Consider the following 23,200-nt stretch of genomic DNA (forward strand, 5'->3'; position numbering starts at 1 on the left):
GCTTTGGAAAAATCAAAGTGAAAATAAAAGTAACCTTCAACTAGTGTCTGCATGGAATAACTGACTCAGCTCTTTTGGACGAGCCTGTCTTTTGGTCCTTATTTTCAGGGCAGCAATTGCAATATTTTCAAACAGTGGAGAGTGGAAGGGTGAGAATATCAAATAAATCATTCTGTGAGAGAAAACATCAACAAGCTGAAAAGACTGTTGGCTGGTGAGTGTTGGCATTTGTGACTTTGCGAGAGTTGCAGAAATCAAAAGAACTTGCATTGCTAAGAATTAGCAAAAGTGTGTATTGTATACACAGACACCATCTAGATTGAAAGAATGGGCTGGCAAAGTATTCAAACCACCTCACCCATCCAGTGCACTTTCTTAGCCAACCATGTAAGAAGCCACAGAAATCAGAGCCAGAACAAAAGGTGGGGAAAATGGTAAAATAAGTCTACCTTAACTTTTTGCGGCTCAAACAAATTTGATTTGGTAGATTTAACAAGGCTGAAATGTATTATACACTGTCCCCACACCACCACCAAGGTTTAAAATAATTTTGGACTGTTAAAATAGAGTCGCACTTTAAGGTAAACACAAAATGGGTAAAATGCCACGTGTTTGAGAACATGATGCATCCAACATGCTAGAGTTTACCAGTCGTGAGATGGCAGGAGCTGTTGTTCTCAAGATCCTGTACGGCAAGGTCATGCAATTTCTCCACAGAAAACCCATCATCATTGAGTATTTGTTACAATAGTTTCCATTAATATTGGGGAGACTCGATTATAATTAAGTCAATCCAGCTTTGATATTTAGCTAATAGATAATTAGATTTCTACGAAAGCCAAGCTGTCCTAAAAAAGGGAGTGACTAAATGCATTTTTTTGAGTCCTATAATGGAGGAGTATGAATGCATTATTTGGGGAGTTTCAATCACATTTAATCACAGATGATCCAATTTACAAGTATTGATATGGAGGCTATAGTTTCAAGAAGCGTACTTTTGTTAGTAGCTGTCCCACATTTCACTTACCACCATATTGTAGTCTTTGTTTGGGGAGGCTGGATGTACAAATGGACAATGGCCAAGGCCATGCATGATGATATAACTCTGACCCATAGCCTTTATAACAAATAGCCAGGTGATAAACGACAAACTTTGGAGCAGTGAGCCCCAAGTGGTCTAGACTTGGTCCTTGACTTCCAACATCCCAATCTTTCCCCCTGGTTCTAACCTAGAACTAACCGGAGAAAACAAAACATGCTTCCCAAACTAATCACAGAGAATGTCCTGCTTCTAGTTAACCTGATCCTAGCTTCCCATGTCGGTAGCCTCTGATCATATCTTTAGCTTTACCGCTTTCACTGTAAAGCTTCCCTGATCTTTTGCCTCTCTTTGAGTCTCTGCCAAACACAAGTAATGATGACTGACTCCCTTGCTGTAGCGGACTCTGAATGGTACCCCCTGCTTGATTCTCATTTGGGCAATCTTGTTTATTTCTACAATGTTTATTATAATTTCTATATAGAAATTTTTAAATGGCAAGATGAGCTATGTCCAAGTTTAGAAAATCATTTAGGGCCATTGGATATTAAGTGTAATATCAGTAATCCAAAAGCCAGAAAAATTATTAGAATTGGTTCACACTTGGGTCAAGATTTCTTTGACCTAGCTCAGGTCTGTGATGATTTGGCATTTGTATTACTCAATCTTACTTCTAAGTCATTACAGCAAATGTCTCACTGCTTATGAGTCTCTTGCATACAGTCTGGTTCATGTGGTTGTTTTCTCTGTGGAACTAGTCAAGTGTAATGGACACTTCCATGGGTTCAAATGGGCTCTCTGATATTTGAGAAGGTTGATTTTGCCTTGATTAGCTGAAAAGCATGTGGTCTTTGATATTACAGGATTTCAATTCTATTCCTGCCAATAAATTTCATTCATCATGTGACTTTGAGGAGAGTCTTTTAACATACTTAAGTCTCAGTTGGCTTATTTAAACATTGCTAATGATTTTAGCACCTACCATATGGGTTGCTTAAGAATTAAAACAGTTTCTGTGAAACAGTTACCAAAATCCCAGTATGTAATATGTATTTAATAAGTGATAGCCATTGTTATTCTATCAAAATAGATGTTCATATTTCCAACGAACAATCCTCTTTATATCTTATGTGACAACATAGAACATTTCTCTTTTTTTTAAGATTTATTGATTTATTTGAGAGAGAGCAAGCAAGTACAAGGTGGGGGATGGGCAGAGGGACAGAGAGACAAGCAGACTTCCCCCAGAGCAGGAAGCCTGATGAGGGGCTCTATCCCAGGATCCTGAGATCATGACCTGAGCTGAAATCAAGAGTTGGATGCTTAATTGACTGAGCCACCGAGGGGGCCTCAACACAGACTGTTTCAAGCAAAGATTTGGAAATTGCAGGAATTGCTCATTTTTCCAATTGTATTAGGTATCAGATAAGCACTGTTACAAGACAGTGTATGCATTACCTCATATGCAGAATGAAGGTGTTGTCTTCATAATTCAGCTGATGCACACTTTCTGCTGTATTAACAACCAAGCCTCTCGGAGCTGGGCTGACTTGGCATGAGGCAATCAGGGATGTTTTGACCTTTGCCTTCTCAATGGCCTTTACTGGTTGAGCAGGTTACAGCTAGTGAGTTGGTTAAGATTTTTGGTTATGAACTTTGCTTCTTAGAGCATAGACAAAGCTACATTTAAAATCTGGAAGGCCAGAGGTGCCGGAAGGCACACGGCACAGCTAGCAAAGAAGGTAGCGTGTCGTCTCTTCTCTTTTACATCCTATTAGAATCAAAGAAAGCATCTGACATGAGGAAATGTTCATTTTGCAGACATGATGTGTGCACGTTTAATTTCTGAATCAAACAAAGGAAAAATTCCTGGGCATTTTATGTGCATTTTTCTTAATATGATCACAGAATCAGAGTTAGCCATTTAATCCCAAACGAGACATGACCTCACTGGGGTTTGGTCCTTGACTAAATTTCGGAGTTCCTCACAAAGACAGTGTGGATTGCATTGCTTCTGTGCTCCTGTCTCCTCGCTGATGTCCGAGATTTGTTTGGAATGAATGTAGGGGATCTCCAGCAAATGTTTTCAGAGCAAATTTCAGTAGGAATTTCACTGTTTTTGTCACAAAAGCCATTTAGTAGTCAATCTGGAAACAAAGAATGGAATGAGTTACCTTGTTAAAATTCTTCAATCACAAAGAGTTTGTTATGCTCAATCACAAAGAGCTTGTTATGTATGGCGGGTTTCCTTAGAAATTAGAGGAACAGGTCATTAGAGGGAAGTGGATGACCTATTGGGAGGATCTGGAACACTCTTTCACAATCCACGTATGCTAGTAGATTCTTGACGAGATGTCACTAAGGAAGGGGCCCTCGGTGCAGCCCCTTGTCACATATTTCTCAACTTCCCTACTGAGACTATTTCAAATGTTTTCCATTCTCTTTAAATCTCTAATTCTGTCTTCTTGCCCCATTATCCCTTTATTTAACCAGGGAATAAAATCACAACCCCGTTGCCACCCAACCTGTAGGCTTGATCCCAGCTGCATGTATTCTTTGCTTAGACTCATCCCTGACTGTTCCCCATCCCTCCACTATGCAGCTCCTCCCTTCCCTCTCTTCCCTCTTCCCTCCCTTCCCAGTGGATTTCTGATTATTGTAGATTCAGACTCCCAAGGATCTTTTCGATCTGTCCCCTTTGCTTTATTCCCCCAGGGTTATGCAATATCTTTCTTACTGACTTCCCTATCAGATGTCTGGCCAATCCATTTCCCACCACCACTGCCAGAATATCTTCTCTGAAATGCTAATCAGATTGGCTTACTCCCTTGATCAAAACCCTTTCATTCTTCCTTAGAATAAGCAACGTTCTTTCACCTGACTTTCCAGGTACTGCTCACCACCCCAGCTCCATCTTTCTCATACTTCTCCCCGTCCTAGATCCCATGATTAAGCCAAATGAGCATTTTTATTTTTCCTGCTAATACTTATGCAGTGCTAACATAGTTTGTCTCAACCAGTTGCATTCAGTATGAATAGAGTAAGGGTGTAAATTACACCCTTGGGGAAATGTGACTCAGAGTAACTACTGCAGACCAGATTCACTAAAAAACAAAAACAAACATATCCATGGCTTTTAAGAAAGTAGGAGCCTATCCAAGAGTGAGAAAGGCTAAACAAGAAAACAAATTTATTCATCGTGGAGGTTTATTTTTGTGTTGTTTTGTTTTGTTTTAGAGGTGGGAGGAGTGGCAAAGGGAAAGAGAGAATATTAAGCTGGCTCCAGGCCCAGCACAACGCGGGGCTCGATCTCACGGCCCTGAGCGCACGACCTGAGCTGAAATCAAGAGTCAGACGCTAACCGACTGAGCCAACTGGGCGCCCCTCATTGTGGAGTTTTAAGTTGAACATTCATAGTTTTCTTAATGAGCAATAAGGACTTGATACATGCTTACTGAATTATATGGAAGCATTTAAAACTTTAAATCATGTTTTGCAGTATCCCTCTTAACAAGCCAGCAGTTTTTAATCCAGTTTCTTTTCCATTCCATTAAAACACACACACACACACACACACACACACAACTTAGTGGTACATATAATTAAGCTTTGTGGTATATAATAATTGCTTAGTGGTGTATATAATTTAATGAGAATGTACCCTAATATCCCAATTTTGCAGTTGATTTTATTTCCAGGACTTTATTTTAATAATTTCCAGTGGCGTTACCAATTTTTCTTTTCTGACCCAATTATTAGAAGCTAGAGGGTTTCTCCGTGACATGGTATACTCCCGCGCTCATAGACACTTTGATGTTGCATTTTGATGGAATTGGAGCTTTGAAGTAGAATTTCGAGTGGAATGTGGACTGACTCTTGGCTGGTCAAACAACACCTCAGTAATTATGAATTAAAAATATATCACATGTTAAAAGAGACCTTCAGAGGAGCGCAACCAGGACATTGAGCAGATACTAAAGCCCGGCTTATCATACGGTGTTCTACGTGAGCAGTTCCTACTAGTCTAGGAGAACCAGCGGCGCCCACCTCTTACCAGCCTCACCTTCTGAGACATCACATTAGTAACTTGAAATCAGCCACGGTCAGAGAATTTACACCACAGAAATTGGTAAACTCTACCAGGCAGTCCTTTTTGTTCCCTCAGAGAGCCCTATTAAAATTGGCCAGCACATCATTGCTTATAAATAAGTTGACTAAATATCTCGGCAGTCCTGGTTGACACCCGTTGTCTTAGTGGCTCATCACTTTAGCACTTGTCCCTACTTTTTATACTTTCAAAAGTGACCAATTAAATACACACTGTGTGGACCAGGAATCGTTGGAGGCTTTGGAGAGTTTTCACTGGAAGAAGAGAAGACAGAGTTAGAAAGAAGCAACTAGAAGATTCTTGTCTGACATTGTCTGAAGAACTTGCTGTTGGAAGTGGTACAAGATTTGTTTTTCAGAGGCACAGCATGAGGACAGGAAAGCCTTGTGAAAGCTAAGGGGAGACATTTTTATCTGAGTTGAAGGAAGGACTTCCTCATTGTAGCGTTGACTCATCATAAAACAGGAACAGAACACACGAAGGCTCGGTGAGGTCCTGTCAGTGACAGTGCTCAGAGACGGAGGGCCAACTCTAGCGGATCTGCTAGAAAGACTCAAGAAATGACCTCTTGCTGTGTTCATGCCCTCTTGAGGATTCATGTTTTGAGTTGAACCCTCCTCTGACAATACTTGACTCAGACATTTTGGCAATTCTCAGTGTGTGTGGTGGGGGGGAGGGGTCTTTGCTTGGTAACGTGTGTTTAGTAATTGGTACAACAACCAGCTGGGAAAATAATTCCTTCGAATTCAGAAAAAATAATGATCCCAAACAGAAACCTTATTAAATCTCATGTTCAGTTTGAAAATTAAGTAATTATCACTAATTAGAGAGGAAATATATGCTCACCAGCTTTACACGGATTTATTTCTGATTCCAAAACTCCACTTCAACACAGTTTGGCCAAAGAGAAGAAAATGTCAATGAGTTTCAAATAATTTTAGTATCATAAGTAGTGGGAAAAACTGTCATAAGTTGTGGGAGAGGAACACAAGGACTTTTTCTGTACCCTACGGTAGCCAGGGTTAGAATAACAGGAAGCCCTCAGGCCAGAAAAAGGACACCTGTGAAGGTTGTTTGGGTCTGCCTGAAGACGTGGTTTCAGCAGGCGCTGAGGCTGCAGGAAACAACATAAAATTGTCCACTGGGTATGGAAAACCAGGTTGAAATAAACAAGTCTGTCCCTTACCTACTATATTATACCCACCATACCACATAACAGTCAGACTATTTTTTCCCTATCTCAGATGATGACCTTCCTGAATGAGTCAGCTAGATTATCACGAGGATTATCACAAGAAGAGCTTGTAGGGATCTTCTCATAGACCTATGCCTTTCATTTGCACACCTTTAAGCTTACCTCAAAAGATTCTGCCCATCCCTTCAGCCATGCAGGTTCCTCTAATGCTTTCCATATTTTGTTTGACTTCTCGCCAACCAGAAACCTGTACTCTCATCCACCAACCCAGATGAATCTCTCTTCATAGTCTCCCAGACTGTTACATAACAGCACAGACATGGCAAATATTATTGCCTGATGTTTTTTTAAGTGCCTCACAAATATTAATTCATTTGCACCTGCTGAGAACTACATGAAAGATTCTTTTATTATCTTTTATAGACGAGAGCACTGAGGCACAGCGTAGCTAGAGACAGCTTCTAATCAACGGTCTTACAAACCTCAGCTCCTAAGCAGTATGTTGCCTCTTATTGTAAAGATGAGAAATTGAGCCAATCTGAATAGGATTCTCTGAAAACCAATGTTAGCACTTATCCTTCCATGGAAATGTGTTTTATCCCTACCCATTCTCCTGAAGTCCACCTTTCTTCTTACAAACATACATATTCACAAGATTTGAGATGTTAAAAGTTGGAGTTAAAAACACTGCAGTCTTTTATACACATTTTACATATGTACCTTCTCCTTAAGGAATTCACATTTATTATATTTTGTAAAAGAAATTGCACTCCCATGTTTTTTGAGTCCATTATTCTGCTATAGATTCCATTAACTAAGAGCAAAACTCATCTACTCAGTTCTTTGAGTCTAGGACAGTGGTTCTCAACCCAGAAGGGATCCTCCCCCCCCCCCAGGGGACATCTGGCAATGTCTGGATGCATTTTTGACTGTCACACTGGGGTTTGGAGTCATATTGGCATCTAGTGGACAAAGTTTAGGGATGTCCTAAACACCCTATCGGCACGGAACTTCCTCCCATAACAAAGAATTACTTGGCTTAAATGTCAATTGATTAATGTTTACTGAAAGGTTATTAATGTGGGTTTTATGTTTCCTATAGTTTATTTATGTCATTTTACACAATAATAAAAGCAGTTTTATTTAAGATGAAATTAAGTGAAGTATTTTACATAATGTAGGAAAAAATAGGAGAGAAATATATTGAAAGGAATCAATTGATTATTCACTTCTCACCCAATTAGTTGAAACTGGTGGTTAGTAATATATATCATGCACAAAGCAGACCTAGTTTTTGAGCCAATAATAGTATTCCGTTCTCTCCCTATGATCTCGGTTGTTGTTTTTTTAAGATTTTATTTATTTATTTGATAGAGAACGCAAGAGAGCACAAGCAGGGGGAACAGTAGAGGGAGAGGGAGAAGCAGGCTCCCCACCGAGCAGGGAGCCCGATATAGGGCTCAATCCCAGGGCCCTAGGATCATAACCTGAGCCGAAGGCAGACGCTTAACCATTTGAGCCACCCAGGCACCCCTCTCCCTATGATTGTGTAATGAAATCATGAGATCAAACAGGACACTTTCTTCAAGTCTCCCCAAAATGCTTATTTTAATAGAAACAACGTGCAGGACTAGTTGTAGTAAGTTGGCAACACCTTAGGCGACAAATTTTAACGTCTCCCATATTAAACTAAAAGAAAGCAAAAACTCTCTCCCTGAAAAACAAATCCTTGCTGCTCCCTATATCCCTTCCCATCCATCAAGCATTTTTTCTACTCCATTTGACAGCAAAGCTCCCTACAAATGGGATATGTATGGTCTCCACTCCCTCTCACCCTGTTCCCACTTGTTCTGGTCTCATCAAGCATCTGACTCCAGAACACTATCGAGACAGCTTTCATCAGTCACCAGCGACAACACATTGCCCCAACCAATTGTCAACTCTTAGTTCTCATCCTGACCCATCATTCATCTGTGACACAGATAACTCCCTTTTCCTTATCACACTTCCTTCACTTCGTACCACAGCTTGAGGTTTTCTTTCTACTTTAAACAGTTCACCTTCTCAGTCCCCTTTGCAGTATCTTCCTCATCTTCCCAACCTCAGATTGGGTTGCTCCAGGGCTTGATAATTGGAATCTCTTTTTTTTCCTAACTATTTTCACTGCCTGTCTGGTCCCACCTGTGCTCATGGTTGTAGATACTATATATGTGCTGACAACTTCTACTTTTGGACCCCTCCCCTCCATTCCAGAGGAATCGACTGTCTCCCTAACTTCTTCATTTTGTTGTCAGAGAGGATAGCCAGTTACCACAAGAATGCCTCAGCTTCAAAATCCCTTCTCTCCCAGTTCCATCATCGCAGGAAACGGCACCAGTAGTCACTCAATTTCTTATAAATGTCCTCATTTTCATGACCAGTTTAGTCCTAATTATAAGACTTCTCAATAGGTGAAAATGGGCATCGAGTAAGTAATGCATTCCCTCGCTGATCCCAGATTTAGAAGAAGCAAGCAAACAAGCCAGAAAACAAAACCGGTTTCTCAGAAAAAAGATTTAAGCTTTGTCTTTGGAACCATTACTGCGGTTGTCAGTGGTCAGCTAGGGGTACACAATTTCTTGGAACCCAAATGAAATGATGTTGGGCAAGATGCTGTTTGCCTTAGGGATAGGATTACACAGACAGGGTGTGTGTTGGCACAGAAAAATCTTTATGGCGACAATAGAACACCTACCTAAGAAGAACACACTGGGAAGAAGTTTTCCGAGTCCTGGAGGTGTGAGTAAGAGAAAATCCAGCCTTCTGGAACAGTAAGAAGTTTAGGGGCCATTTGTGGCCATTTTGTGATTTGGGGAGATCCTTGTTATTGAATAAGCTCACAAAGGTCTGCTCACAAGACAAAGAGGTAGATGGGCAGGGAGGAAGGATATTTCTTCTCGATGCTTGTTTTCTATAAGCCACCATTGGCAAGACTGTCTACTACGTGTAGGCATGGGAACCAGTTAAAGAAAGTCTTGATTCACTAGAGTGAAGCTGAGAACTCACTGGCCTTTGTGTGGGGTGAATGTGTCCGGAAAGGCAAAGAAGGGCGAGATTCTCCTGTGGGGTTTCTCATCTCCATGGCGGTAGGTGCTGACAGCTTCAGAGGGAGCAGGAAGGAGCAAAGAGAAAGGAGCCTGAGATGTGTGGTTGCAGCTCTCCGAGGAGATGAAAAGGACACAGGGTTTTGGTCTGAACTTCATTATCTGTAACTAAGGTAAGACCTTTTAGTGGGTAACAGAGTGAGCCAAGCCTCCACTAATTGCTTGCCTGACCTTGAGCTCCTTCTTGCTTGCATGTATGCCTGCTAATAGGCACCTTGAGGGTACTTCCTTTCGCTCTTTAATGCTGTACCGTCTATGGCTGGGAATAGTCTTTCTTTCTCTCGTGTAATCTCTGGGGAGCGCTGAAGCAAACAGATTAAGAATGTGAGTGCCATTTATAGATCAGTTAAGGGAAGTAACATTCGGAGAGAGAGACTAAAAGCATGATGACTTAGCCAGCTGAACGTTACTTATTGACGTGGGGCAACGTGGAAAAGGATGAGTCTTTAATCTCCCAGGGAAACAACCATTCGTAAAACCCTCTTTTTTTGTAGGTCTCTGTCACTCTTCCACTGTTCCAAAGTGACAATAAAGTGGCATCGAGAGTTTGAAAGGGTGTGTTAAAACACGCTGTCTTTGATTTGTAATTCATTGCGTCCGTACAACTAAAAATAGATGCGGAAATACTGGAAAGTCTCTAGGAAAAAAAAGCTGCTAAAAGTTAGCTCCGGTGAATAATAAGCTTCTCGAGCAGTGAAGTCTGATGAGGTATAAAAGCACGGGGCTTTCTAACTTTTAAAGGTTTTCTTCGACTTGTTGTCTTTCGATTTGCAATCTGGACCGTTGCTATGGAGTAAATAGCATTTGTTCCACTCGGCGCCTTCAGCTTCTCACTTGGCTGGTGGAAGGAGCGGAGGCTGAGATAATGCAGCTCATCTACCTGGAAATTCCAAGACTGCAGAGAGGCAGTCTGAATATGTCTTATTGATGAAACTCCTCAAGCTTTTCTTTGAAAAGCCCCTTCCCCTGCTCTTTCTCTTATTTTTATGAGCCTTGACATAATGCTGAGAATTTAGAAGGAGCAAGGGATACGTCCCCAGGGGTTCCGAAAGCCCATAATCCTGCAGGTAGAGCCCAAATTGGCTGCTGCTCAGAAGTGCGACCTTCCCAGGTTACTTAGCTTCTCTCTGCCTCCTTTTCAGACGCCTTTAATAATGTCTGTCTCTTATATATCACTGAATCTCGTTTGACAGGGTATCTGGCACCGAGAGAGCATAAGCTGTATGAAGACAATGGTTACTGGCTCCCCGTTAGAGGGGAGGGAAACTGATGTAGACATGATAATGGGTTAATAGCTAACCTCAGAGTAATATCTCAAATGACTTAACTCCAAGGAACATACCTACCTCTGGTTTTCAGGCTTGAGAAGAAGCCAGCCAACTGCAATTTGATCATAAGGAAGGGAAGCCACTGTTGCATTGTCAAGGTAGTTCTGGCGATATACACCAGCCTCCACCTGCTTCTGACTTGGCTTTCTGACCAGCAGCCTTGGACATTCAGACATCCGCATTCCAGCCCTGGGCCACACCTCCCGGACGAGCCCAGTCTCTGCAGGCCAGCGATGTGGGATGTGGGGGAGGTCAGGGAAGATATGTCAGGCTGGCACGGCAGGTAATGAAAGTCGACAAGAGAATGAGGGTCAGAGATGTTCTTTTGTGTAGACCTAGTTTAATGAAGGCACATCGGTCCTTGCACATTTTGATCTCTTAAAATCAAAACAGCTCTTTCGCTCATGGTCACAGTGGCTGCCTCAAATCAGCCGAGACAATGTTCTTAGTTTGTCCGAGTGCTAAGCTTCAGGTGAAAAGTACTGACATTTATGGGACAGGGCTATCTGATTTAATTCTCTGAATTACCCTTTTTAAAGGGAGGGGATCAAAGAGGTAAAATAGCTACTCTGAATTCAGCTAGGTACATGGTAGAGATGAGATGAAAAAAGAAATCAGTCTGACTCCAGAAATCAAATCTAAAGGATTAAGGCAAAGGTACTCTTTTGTTTCCATTATATAAATAATGTATCTGGAATGATAGGTTGTGATAGGAACCTGGTAAGGCCCTTCTGAGACCGGACCATCAGAACCTGAATTTGGTTCACCTAGAAGATGTGGTCTGCCCAGCCTCACAGTGGGACTCAGGGGCGTCCTGGAACACAAGATTGAACTGATCCAGAAGCATCTCCTGCCCTTGGAAACTTCCCTGTCAACCATTACCCTGGGTTTTCTCTATTTTTTTTTTTTTTTTTTTTTTTTTTAAAAGAAAAATCCATAATCCAGGCTGAGGGGTTTTTTGGTGTGTGTTTGTTTGTTTTTAGTTTAGGGCATGCATAGAAATAAAAAATGAAAATAAAAACAGATCAGCTAAAAATTTAAAAAGTCAGTGCAATGAACAAAAAACATGGGTCAATATGATCTTTCCTATAGCTATCACAATATGGCTTATAAGAATTAAAAAAAAATCAGAAGACTCAAGTGTTTTGACTTTAATGAGACAATGAGGTCTTTCTGACAGTCTATTTTTAATCCTCTTGGGCAGTCTTTCACCACCATTCATCTCATAGATTTGGAGTAGATACTATTTACTATTTAATGAAATGTAACACAAAATCCTTAAATCTTTGTGAACAAAAGAGACCTTCAGAGTTGAAACCTCCCATCAAATTCAGGAACTGTCTACATATTCTTCATCCAAATTCTGAGAGTGCTAATCTTCACTCAATTGTTAGGGATACTAACAACAAAAATATTCTTCTTGATGCAGATATTAAATCTGCTTCCCAGGGGCGCCTGGGTGGCGCAGTCGTTAAGCATCTGGCTTCGGCTCAGGGCGTGATCCCGGCGTTATGGGATCGAGCCCCACATCAGGCTCCTCTGCTAGGAGCCTGCTTCTTCCTCTCCCACTCCCCCTCCCCCTGCTTGTGTTCCCTCTTTCGCTGGCTGTCTCTCTCTCTGTCGAATAAATAAATAAAATCTTAAAAAAAAAAAGGCTCAATTCAAAAATAAATAAATAAATAAATAAATAAATAAATAAATAAATAAATCTGCTTCCCTGTACATCCCACACCCAACCCCCCACCCCACCTCTGTGGTATCACACAGATATCTATCTCTCCTGATGGATAGAGATGGCGCATCTCTGCATTCAAGCCTATGAACTCCTACTCCTATGAACTCCTTGGAGCAGAGTCGTGCAATGACTCAATACAACCAGTTCACAGTACAAGAGATATAGTTGGTACTCAGCAAAGGTTTTGAACACATGAGTTTATATTTTCTTCGATGTTTCCTTTTTCTTCACTTCTTCCTATGCTCCACTTCTTACCATGAGTGTGACTTCTCTTAAAAAGCAAGATACCCAGAGTTGAACATTACACTTCTGATATGAATTGTCTCCAATGGAACAAAGTTTTATGACTTCCATTAGAAATTCTATGTGGATGAAAAACTATTTTTGTTGAATCTTTGCCTTGATTTTCTGGGAAAGATATGTTTTTAAGCTCATGTAAGCTTTCCTACTGCTCATCTCTGCTGGCCTTCTGGGCTTGAGACTGATCAGCTTTGAGGGAAATCATTTTCCTATATTTCCCTGCTGTGAATTACTCCGATCCCTAGAGCTAAGGGCATTGACCCTACAGGCGGGCCCCTCTGCTCCCGGTTTTGAGATGAGTCAATCCGTAGAGGAACTAAGGGGTTCTAAAACACACCTTACAGGACTTAGCCAATATCTCTTGCAGTTCGCTCTGTTCTGAACCTGTGCCCAGTCATAGTGACTGAATTTTCTCTCCCCCGCCCCGAGATCAGGTTCAGAGATCCACTTTCATCCTGATTCTGTTTCTAATAGCTCTTCTTCTCATTAAGGTTTCAAACTCAAGTAGTGGAATGAGAGGAATCTCTTATAGCCTTTTTTCCCCCAATTTACTCTCTGTGTGACCCTGGATCGATCTACCAAACTAATTCGACCTCAATTTTGCATCTTTAATATGGGGATGATGCTGATAACTGGTTGTCAGAATTTTGGGGGAAAATTAAACAGATACATGGACATACAGTGCCTGGAACTTAAGACATGTTTCTTTTCAGGCTGAGGATTTTTATCCAACCCTTACCCTTCCTCAGTCTGGAGCCCAGATCCTGAACCCCAGCTCCACACCTAGAGCCCAGTGACTCTGGGCTATCCCTCTTCAATGTGGAATACTTGCCTGCCCAAGTCCTTACATGCTGCCTCTTCTCACTTCTCTTAAATTCCCCACCTCTGTGTTTTCCCTTCCTTATTGTCCCTTGGCCTCTCCCTGGGTGGCTGTTAAGCTGATTAACTGTAATTCTTTTGCCCTCTTTAGTCTCCTCTAACAGCTCAGCTGAAGTTGTGTTCTGTAAAGTTGCATAGCCAGCCAGGCCTGCCCCCAAGCACAGCCAATGCCCTACTCCAGTGGCAATCCTAAACCCTTAGCTTTGACCTTAAGAATCCGGCCATTGTAGTACTTATATCCACATGTATCCGATTTGATACTTGGAAAGGTACTGCTATCTTCTCCCTAAGTAAGTGCTCACAGCCATTTGGGGTGACCCTTTCAGCTTCCACGGCCCACATACTGAAAGCAGAAGGCCATGGTGGCTGTACTCTACCACCAGCTGCTTGGTAAGCCTTGGCTAACACTCTCAAGTTGGGAAGACTTAGAACATGCCGTCATTCACCTACAACGTTACGAGATACTTCTCCATAGTGGAAAGTGCTACGTCTACCTAAAAACTCTGGCCTGTCATGGGCAATACATTCCTTACCCTTGTGGAGTTTCTGTTGCCATGAAGATGGAGTTGTGTTTTTTCCCATCCCAACCTCAGGTGTTGCATTCTTTTATGAGATGGTCAATCAGGTGGGGTCCCAAGAGCAGGCGGCACTGAGGCTTAGGAAAACACAGTTTATTATACTCACAGACCCTCAAGACACAAGTCTCAGCACATAACACAGGACCACAAGGGAAAGACCCCAGGGGGGTCAGAAGACAGAAGACAGGAGTGAGGGGACGGCCAAAGCCATGACCTCTATAGGGATTTGTGGGGAGAAGGCAAGAGAGGACATAGTTTAGGATTAGCTAGTTTAAATAATTTTGGTGGGCTTTGGGCTATGGGAGTGATCCTTAGCCGCTTGATGCTTGGCCCTAGGATGACTAAGGCAGAAGATATTGCCTCCTTGAGTGTACAGGCCAGTTGGAGGGGATAGGGCTCTGCATCAGTTAATTTTTATAAGCAGAAGCGTGTTCCAGGCCAGGTCTTTTGTTATCTCTAAGAAGCTTGGGAGGGGCAGTCTCTCCCCAGCCAGAAAGTTGTGTTGTTTTGGTTTGGTTTGATTTTCTTTTTAGGATGTCGAGATATCAAAATAGACAAGTTAAAAATATTTACAATACATAGATATTCTGATTTGACCTGAATGTCTCTTTATTTTATAGTTGCTGGGCTGCCACTGACAAAAAGTCCCTTTTGTTTTGGGTCCCTCTTCCCTACACCCACCTTCCCATATCTAATAATCACCATAATGATGTGAGAAGGCAGATTTCCGAGTGTCCTTGAGGAGAGCAAGCCCGTGTTCTGTCCTCCCCAGTGGAAATGGCCTTTGCCTACTTAGAGGGATTCGTAAACAATCTAAAGCTTGTGTGGAGGGGAGGTGGGGGTGTTGATTTTCTAACTCACAGATCAGGAACCAGACTGACACACACACACCCTCCTCTCCAGCGCTGAGTCTTTATGATTAGGACTGATCCCTCAGGAAGAGTCAAGCTACTGGCTGCACAAGGAATTCATACCAAAATAAGTCTGTGTTCTTTGGATCCAAGCAGTAGGAAGCGTTATCCTTGCTGCTTTCCTCAGGATGCTCTGTGACATCATCCACACTGGATTGTTTTTCCCTTTGTGTTCAAACACTGGCTTCATTCCAAAGGGTGTCCAAAGCCAACAAGCCCACCCACTGACGGTGTAATCTCACAATTGGAAACATTCCTCTCTATGAAAAGGCAGCGCCCAATAAGCTCTCATTGACAGCATTCTCCAGCCCCCCCCACCCCAGCTCTGAATTTCCTTTGGCCTCTTTCCTTGCTGACACTTCTTAATGGTTCGATGAGGTGGGATTATCCTGGTGGACAACCGTTGACACTCATGTATCCTGTGTGCACATCAAGGGCTGATCTTATCTGTAAAGTGGATAGCTGTATCTCAGGAAAGCTTGAAAACCACCACAGATGCTAAAATATTTCCCTACAACCCTGGTGTTTGGACTTCCAGGAATAGCACACGATCTCCCTGATTCTAGAAGATCTGGCTTGAGCCTTATATACAAAAACACATGCACATCCAAGAGCCTGACATTAACCTTCATGCACCACCTATAATGTACGTATGGAGACCTGGGCTGAAGGCTACTTCTTTAGTAGAAAACTTCATTTCTCTAAGCCTTAGTTTATTAATTTGCAAAACATAAAGGATATAATAAAACTTGCTTTTCAGGATTGCTGTTAGGATGAAGGGAGTGTGACACAGCACTGAGACGCTGAAAGAAAAGATCCAGGAGGACTGAGGGAAGATGTCACTAAAAGTAGAAGTGGAAAGCGCATAGAGAAACCTTGATTAGCATCATAAATTGCCTATTGGCTGGACCTTCAAGGTTGCACCACACTGATCTCCTTCATGGTACTTTTTGACTTCCTGGCCATCACAGTTTAGATAGTTGAGATTTTTTATTAGTGCTGTTCTATTGAACTGACAGTAAAATCTCCTTGGGGAAAGGGACTAGGGAAATACGCCTACAGATGGGCAAGGTCACAAATCCCAACGTGTTGTTTTCATACAAAGAGTGTTCTTTGATTCAAATGGCTAGGATAGAGGACATGAATGGCACTGCTGGGGAGAGGAAGTGGAGATCAGTTTTGTTTGAAGGCACAGGCAAAGGTATTGTGTTGCCAAGGCAAGCCTGGTACCAAGAACCCAAGAACCAAGTGGAAGTTCTGCGTTGGTGGTGCTGGAGAGGAAGGGGTGGGGTCTTTGGTTTTCACGAGATTTTAGTGCCATTTAGCCAACTATGAATGACTAACAGGACAAATATTCCCTCAGCCCATTATATTTCCTTTCTTAAATGTTTGTGGATATGGAAGCTGTCACAGGCCCGTTCACAAGTTGTTGAAAATCTGCCTTTGAGGATTGGTTCGTAATTTTTTTTTTCAATGAAGGCATCCAATCTATCTCTCTACTGGAAAGTTACATGAAATTTGGAAGTTCAAATGCCAATGATGTTTACATTTCTCAGTTAAAAAGCCAATATTTCTTCCTCTGCTCCTAAACTCTATGAATGGAAAAAGCTATTTTAGTTCATAGCATATTCTTTCCATTAAGATTTTAAACTTCTGCAGTACTGCCAAGGCTCTTCTGTTGAATGAGTTTTTCAGAAATGTTATCTACCAGACATGGGTGCAAAGTGGCATTTTTATGAAGTTGCAGCAAAAGGTAATTATATTACCAGAGAAAGCATTCGTTTCCATCCCCTCCTCCAATCAGTCTTAAATAAAAGGAGGCCATGTTGGCTACAGCTAAAATTATATGAATAATTTTTAATAAAATCAGTAGCTAAAAATTGTTGAATTTTCAAAACACGTTGGAAACCTTCTTACATATAGCTCTGCTGTGTACATTCTTGGCTAAGAATGAATTTTGATTTGGATGTGGGAAATCTATTTGTTCAAGCCAAGCACCACTTAAATTTCCATACGCAGATTATCTGCTGGATGAATTAGCCCAAGAAATTAAAAATAAAAATTCCTAAACTGCCTTTTGCTCAAGTGCCCAGAATGTTCCCCTTGATTACATCCTGCCTGTCTGATAGCTTGAATTCAGGAACAGAAAAATCATTTTAATAGCCTGCAAAGTACAGAAATGGGGCATTCTTTCCAAAGCATATGATGTATTCCAAGCCAAATGCAAATCGATTTCTCATTGCTTTTCCTCCTGTGACTTATCTATAGCACCATCTTCCTTCATTAGCCTAGAAAATCAAGAATTAACCACAAAAGCGAAATGCTGAGGAAGCACCTTTGCACCTTAGGTGCTGGAAAGGTCTCAGACCCAACCACCTTTCTTTTGGATCTACAGAATAATGCCACTTTGTTACTCTACCGTAGATACTGCCATTCTTCAGCGGGTTGACAAGATGTCTGTGGTATACTTGGCAAGATGGAGACTCCTCCAGGGCAGTAGTAGTCCTCATAATGCTCAGTAATAGCCTTCACAATGCTTCAGATATAGGTGAGTGTTAATTGCTCATTACAGGCATTGGTATAGTTTAGGTAAATGAAAGTCTCTTAAAATGAAGGTTTAAATGTCTTATCACGAGGTGTCCCCATCCGCCCCACACTGAGCTCCCTCGTGTCTGTCAAGATATATATACTGGGAATAGTACCACTTCTCTTTTTTAAGAGAACTATCACTAATTTGGGTCACCTCTGTTTGCATAGGCATTCATAAATAACAGAATCAAACCTTCCAACTCAGGATAGGATGGTTGATTCGGCTTCTATAACACTGTAGTGGGACAGAACTATAACTGGTAGAGAAAATATAAAAAATGAAATTCATGGAAATTCGAGAGTCTATCAAATACTCTAACTTCCATCATCTACTTAAATCTTCTGTTATCCATGTAAGTGGCAATGCTTTTTTGCCAAGTGCCCTTGAAAAGGCACAGGCTAATAGAAAGCTAATCTCGTGTGATAGGCAACACCAAGCTTAAGGTACTGCCCCAATAGATTACCAATCTGGATCTTCCCAGGAAGATCTTTTGTCTTGCACTTTAAAGGGCTCTTCTCAATTTATCCGTATCCACAAGGGACAATGGAAATTGAGATAACAGCCAATAACTGTTGCTTTCTTTTCCTTCTCAATGAAGATGTCCTGAGTTTTCATTTTGACAGCTTCACATAGAAGCTCCATCGTTTAAAGGGTAAAGAAGTTGTAGACACTATGCACGGAGTTCCTGGTCTACTAGCAAATCATATGTGTAAGTTCAGTGATTCCCAGTTTGAATAGGTCAATCAATAGATTCTCTGTAAATTGTCAAAAAGGACAATTCACAGGCAGTTTTCACAAAATGGGAAAATGTCAACAGAGAGATAGGACTGGGTTTTCTGTTGGAATACCATAAATTCCAAACTTGAAGAAGGTCAAAAGTCATGGCACATATGTTTTTCCATAGATGACGTTCGTTTTGGAATGCACAGCGAGGTTCAACTAAAGCAGCTCCCAAACCAAACCATATGGGAGCTACTAACGGTCAGTCATAGGTAACCTGGCATTTAGAAAGCAAGGTGGGTGAGTAGTACATAAGGACTCCTATTCTTAATGATACTTGTGGCTTTTCTGGGCAGCTCTGCCATGTTCCCTGAAGGTTATGTCCAGACAATTAGATGCTGGAAGGGAACTTTCAGACAAGTCTGGGAAATTGCCAATCTAATAATTTATGGTTAGAGGAAAATGGCAGCCTCTCTCTCTCTTGTCATTTAGATCTATACTTGAATGGACAGTAGTCATAGCTAGAAGTATTGAAATTAATTACCGGCACCGTGAAAGGAGATTTGGGAATGCAGCTTCATTTAATCTTCATGGCAACTGTAGGATGTACATTTTTCCAATGGGCGAATCATGGCTCAAAGAGGTTGAGAAACTTATGCACAAGTGCCTAGTCTCACTAATTATTAAGCAGATATCTGAACTCGATCTCAGCATCTCAATTCTTGTAACCCTAAGATAGTAGATCTCTATCTTGAGGATATATAAGAATCAACTGGAGTTGGGGTGGAGAGGAAGGGCATCAAAATGATTGAGGTGAAGCCCAGGGAACTGCAGGTGTAACATGTTCCCCTAGGATTTTGCAAGCGGGTTGGTGGTAGACTACAGTTTAAGAAACACTGCTATGTTGTACTGCTTGCCGAGGTGTCTTAATGAGGTTTTGGGGTCTATGAAAATGAATTATTAAGAACTGGCTAGGGCCATCTATTTAGGCAAATCTACATCATAAACATCTGACCGCTCTTCTCAACTCCACCCATTTCAAAGGACCATTTCCTTGGGTCTTAAAAATCTAACAACATAGGCCTTAAAGTAGTAAAGTTGCAAAATAGCACAACTTTTACCATTTTCTTTCCAAAGTTATTGAAAATATTAAGATAAAAGAAAGATGCCTAAAACAGACTTTGGTATAGCCAGCCAAGAAATGAAGGTATTAACAGTTTAATATGTTTTGGAATGGGGAAGGGAGAAAAGGGGGCACTGAGAGGGAGGATTGCATTTGATGCCTGTTTAATTTTAACTCTGCTTTATGTATCCCTGATTTGTTACCAACTGCTTTCATGATTTCTGCAATTGGTCTCCAGTGGCCAAATCTGACCCGATTCCCTCTCCATCCCAGCCCCCCCCCCCCGTTTTAAATGAGATCTGGTTTTACTTAGATGAATTAAATGTCACTATATTTGTTTCTGTGAATTGTTCCAGCAAAAAATTACAGCATCAATGTCTGACTTTAAACGTCTGTAGGACTGTCTGCCTCTCTGGGCTATTTATAGTTGCCTTTTAAAGGCCCTAATAAATGCTTTTAGATTGCTATTGGTTTGCTTTCCCTTTGTGGAGCCTCAGAATTGGTACCAACAGAAAATACCTGTTTTTCTCTCTTTGCTAAAGCAATGCATGTTCACTGTAAAATATAAATAAGCAAAGAGAAGAAAAAGGAAGAGTAAAAAATAATCACACCAAACAGAGAGGGCCACAATTAACATTTTGCTGTGAAGCATTCTTTTATTTAAAAAAAAAAATCATATCATACAAGCTGTTTTACAGCACTGTTTTTTTTTTTAAGCTCTGTTTTATTTTTTCCACCAAACAATATGTTTCATGCTGTTTCTCCTTCTACTCCATCACTTTAAATGGCTACATTAAAAGTAACAAGCAATGTTATGATCGTACCATCACCTATGAAACAATCCCGCATTTATTAGACGGCTAGGCTAGGGCCAAAATCTGCTACTACAAATAGTTGTACAAATTAGCCACGTCGCTGTGCTCACCCATGATCATTTCTTTAGGATAAACGAGCACATGTACAGTTGCTAGATCAGAGAACGTAACAAACTCCTAGACTATTGTCACTTCACACCCTCTTACCTCTAGAAATGGTTCGAATTAAAGAGTGTAATATATATTATAGTTGAACGTAACTTTAAGATGACAATATAATTACATGCATCAATGTTGGGAGAACCACATTTCTAATAATTCAGTTGTTGCTTTAATAAACTTTACGAAATACTTCTTTGTGCCAAACTCATTTTGTTTTCCAGATTTCCAGAATTCTGTGGCACAGTTACGGGCATTATCTTAGTGAAATCTGCAGTCCTAGGGAAGCACCTAACCTAAAATAAACAGTATGATTTTTTTTTTTTTTGAACTACATGTGAACTGGTGGCTAGGACAGGGGAGAGGAAAGGTAAATGGAAGGAACTGAGAGCTGGTGTTTGCAGAACTGTCCGCACTAATGTTTTAACACTTCTAGGAATGCTGGTCCTTTTACTAGGACTGAAATCTCCTTAAGGATGTATTAGTTCATTCCTTCAAGGTCTACTTAGTGAGTACGTGCATGCCAGGCGTTACTCTGTGTGCCCAGGTTACAGTGGCAAATAAGGCAAGGGGGTCTTTTTTCATGGAGCTTACAATCCATTCCATGGAGTCATCCAGCCGACAAACAAGTCATCAACCAGTTGTGGCAAGTGTTTTGAAATGAAAATCATGTTTACGATCCAGAAAATAAGGATGTGGGGAAGGATTTTTGTTTACCTCCTCAACAGACATGGCCTCTCTGAAAAGGTGACTTTGAAGAGGAGACTTCAGTGATGAGAGGAAGCCACACAGGCAGAAAAGGAAGTACAAAGGCCCTGAGGCAGGGATAGCCTTGTTAGCAGACTTTTTCTGAAAAGAGTCAGATCATAAATATTTTGGCTTTGTGAATCACATTGTTTCTGCTGCAACCGGGCCACTCGAGTCTGCAGTGATAGCCTGACAGGAAGTCGCAGCAGACAATTTTATAAATAATGGTCTGAATGTTGTGTTCCAATAAAGCTTTACAAAAGTGACCAGTGAGCTGGATTTGGCCCTTAGACTCTAATTTTTGGACCTTTGTGTTGGTGAAAGAGGGAGAGAGTGACGCTGGAGAGTGAACAGTGGGAAGGAGGATGGTAATTTCTAGAGGTGGGCGGAGGTCAGAGTTATCTGCTCTGTATGTAATACAGATTATGCAAATTCCTCTAATTGCAATAGGAAGACTGGGAAGATGCTGGAGGGTTTTAAGCATGAAAGTGACATCCTTTGATTTTATTTTTAAAAAGGATAGATTGAAGTACAACAGGGGCAGAAAGAGAAGCCCTCTTAGGGATCCACCGAAGACATAGGGGCTTCGATTAGTAGGAGACGTGATTAGATTTAAGATCTACTTTGAAGGTGAGCCCACAGGACTTGCTGCTGGTTTATGTGATGAGAGTAAGGGAGAGTGACTAGACCATACTCTTGCATCTGGGAGATATATTTTAAATGCAAATGAAACTGAATTTTAACTGAATTTTCTCTGTTTCAAGCAATGAAAACTCTGAGTAACACAAGCAGAAGAAAATATTATTGGAAAGATAACAGGTAGCTTATAGCATCAAAAGAAGGATGAAAAGAGAAAACCCGATATGAGCAGTAGCAGGGGGCAGGACAAAATGAAAATTATCTCGGGGACTGTTTTCCCAGGAGCTGCAACTTGTACCCTTCTTTGGTGGCACTTAGATGCCCCGCCACACCAGTGGCCTCTTGACTCCATGTAGTTGCCTGGACCATGGGCTTTGGCATCCTTGCCTCACTGCCTCAAGAGTCAAAGTCTTGTTTGTGAAGCTCTGATTGGTCACTCTAAGGTCATGTGACTCTGCTCCAGGTGCCAGTGAAGAAACACTCTGGTGGTAAGTGGCTTCTTTCACTTCCACCGGCATCATCCTAATCCCAGCCACCATCCTCTCTTACCCGATCACTGAAATGCCTTCCTGGGTTATACTCCCTGCGATGGCTTTTAAATTTCTCCAACCAGTTTTCCACTGGATCGCCAGAGTGGTCTTTTTAAAAATGGAAATGTTATTATGCCGTGCTCTTAGTGAAGGTACTTCAATTGCTTTTATTGCTCTTTTGGGAGAAAGACCCAAATCTTAAATTCTCCCTACTAGGTCACTTATGCTCTGTCTCTATTTCTCTGTCCAGCTTCGACTCCCCCACCCCCATCTTCAAATTCAGTTCTTTGGAAAGCACGCTCTATGTGCAGCCTTGCAAATGCTGTTCCTCCACCTGGGAAACTCTTTTTCTCCTTCTTCCTATTTGGTTAACTTGTATTCATTTTTCAGATTGTAGCTCAGACAGTCATGTCTCTCCCAGACTAGATAAAGACCCAGTATTTTAAGCTATTGCAAGAAACAGAGGAGAAATATGTATTCAAGTTAAGGGTTAAACAGAGGTTATAATGAGGACAGCTTCCAAGATGCTGGCCATGGTACTCTTCATTCATTCCTTACCGAAAGGTTTTGAGAGAGTCAACCATTGTCCCTATGTTTTAAATAAATAAAAGGAAGCTGAAAGGTATTTGTAAGATGCAGCCGAGATGTGGTAGAACCATGC

General features: G+C 41.4%; 1 protein-coding gene across 3 annotated transcripts in view; it reads left to right on the plus strand.

Annotated features, from left to right (window-relative positions):
• Window positions 1-23,200, plus strand: part of KCNJ16 (potassium inwardly rectifying channel subfamily J member 16) — an 80,209-nt gene that overhangs the window by 47,304 nt on the left and 9,705 nt on the right. The window contains exons 1-2 of one of the 3 annotated variants that reach the window (XM_002924219.4): window positions 9,067-9,152; window positions 9,472-9,598. The exons of 1 other annotated variant lie outside the window; for it this stretch is intronic. The gene's annotated coding sequence lies outside the window, so the exon portion shown is untranslated. One more of the 3 variants, XR_002143716.1, reaches the window with a different exon arrangement.

The sequence above is a fragment of the Ailuropoda melanoleuca genome, chromosome 13 (genome assembly GCF_002007445.2).
Source record: "Ailuropoda melanoleuca isolate Jingjing chromosome 13, ASM200744v2, whole genome shotgun sequence".
Classification (NCBI taxonomy): domain Eukaryota; kingdom Metazoa; phylum Chordata; class Mammalia; order Carnivora; family Ursidae; genus Ailuropoda; species Ailuropoda melanoleuca.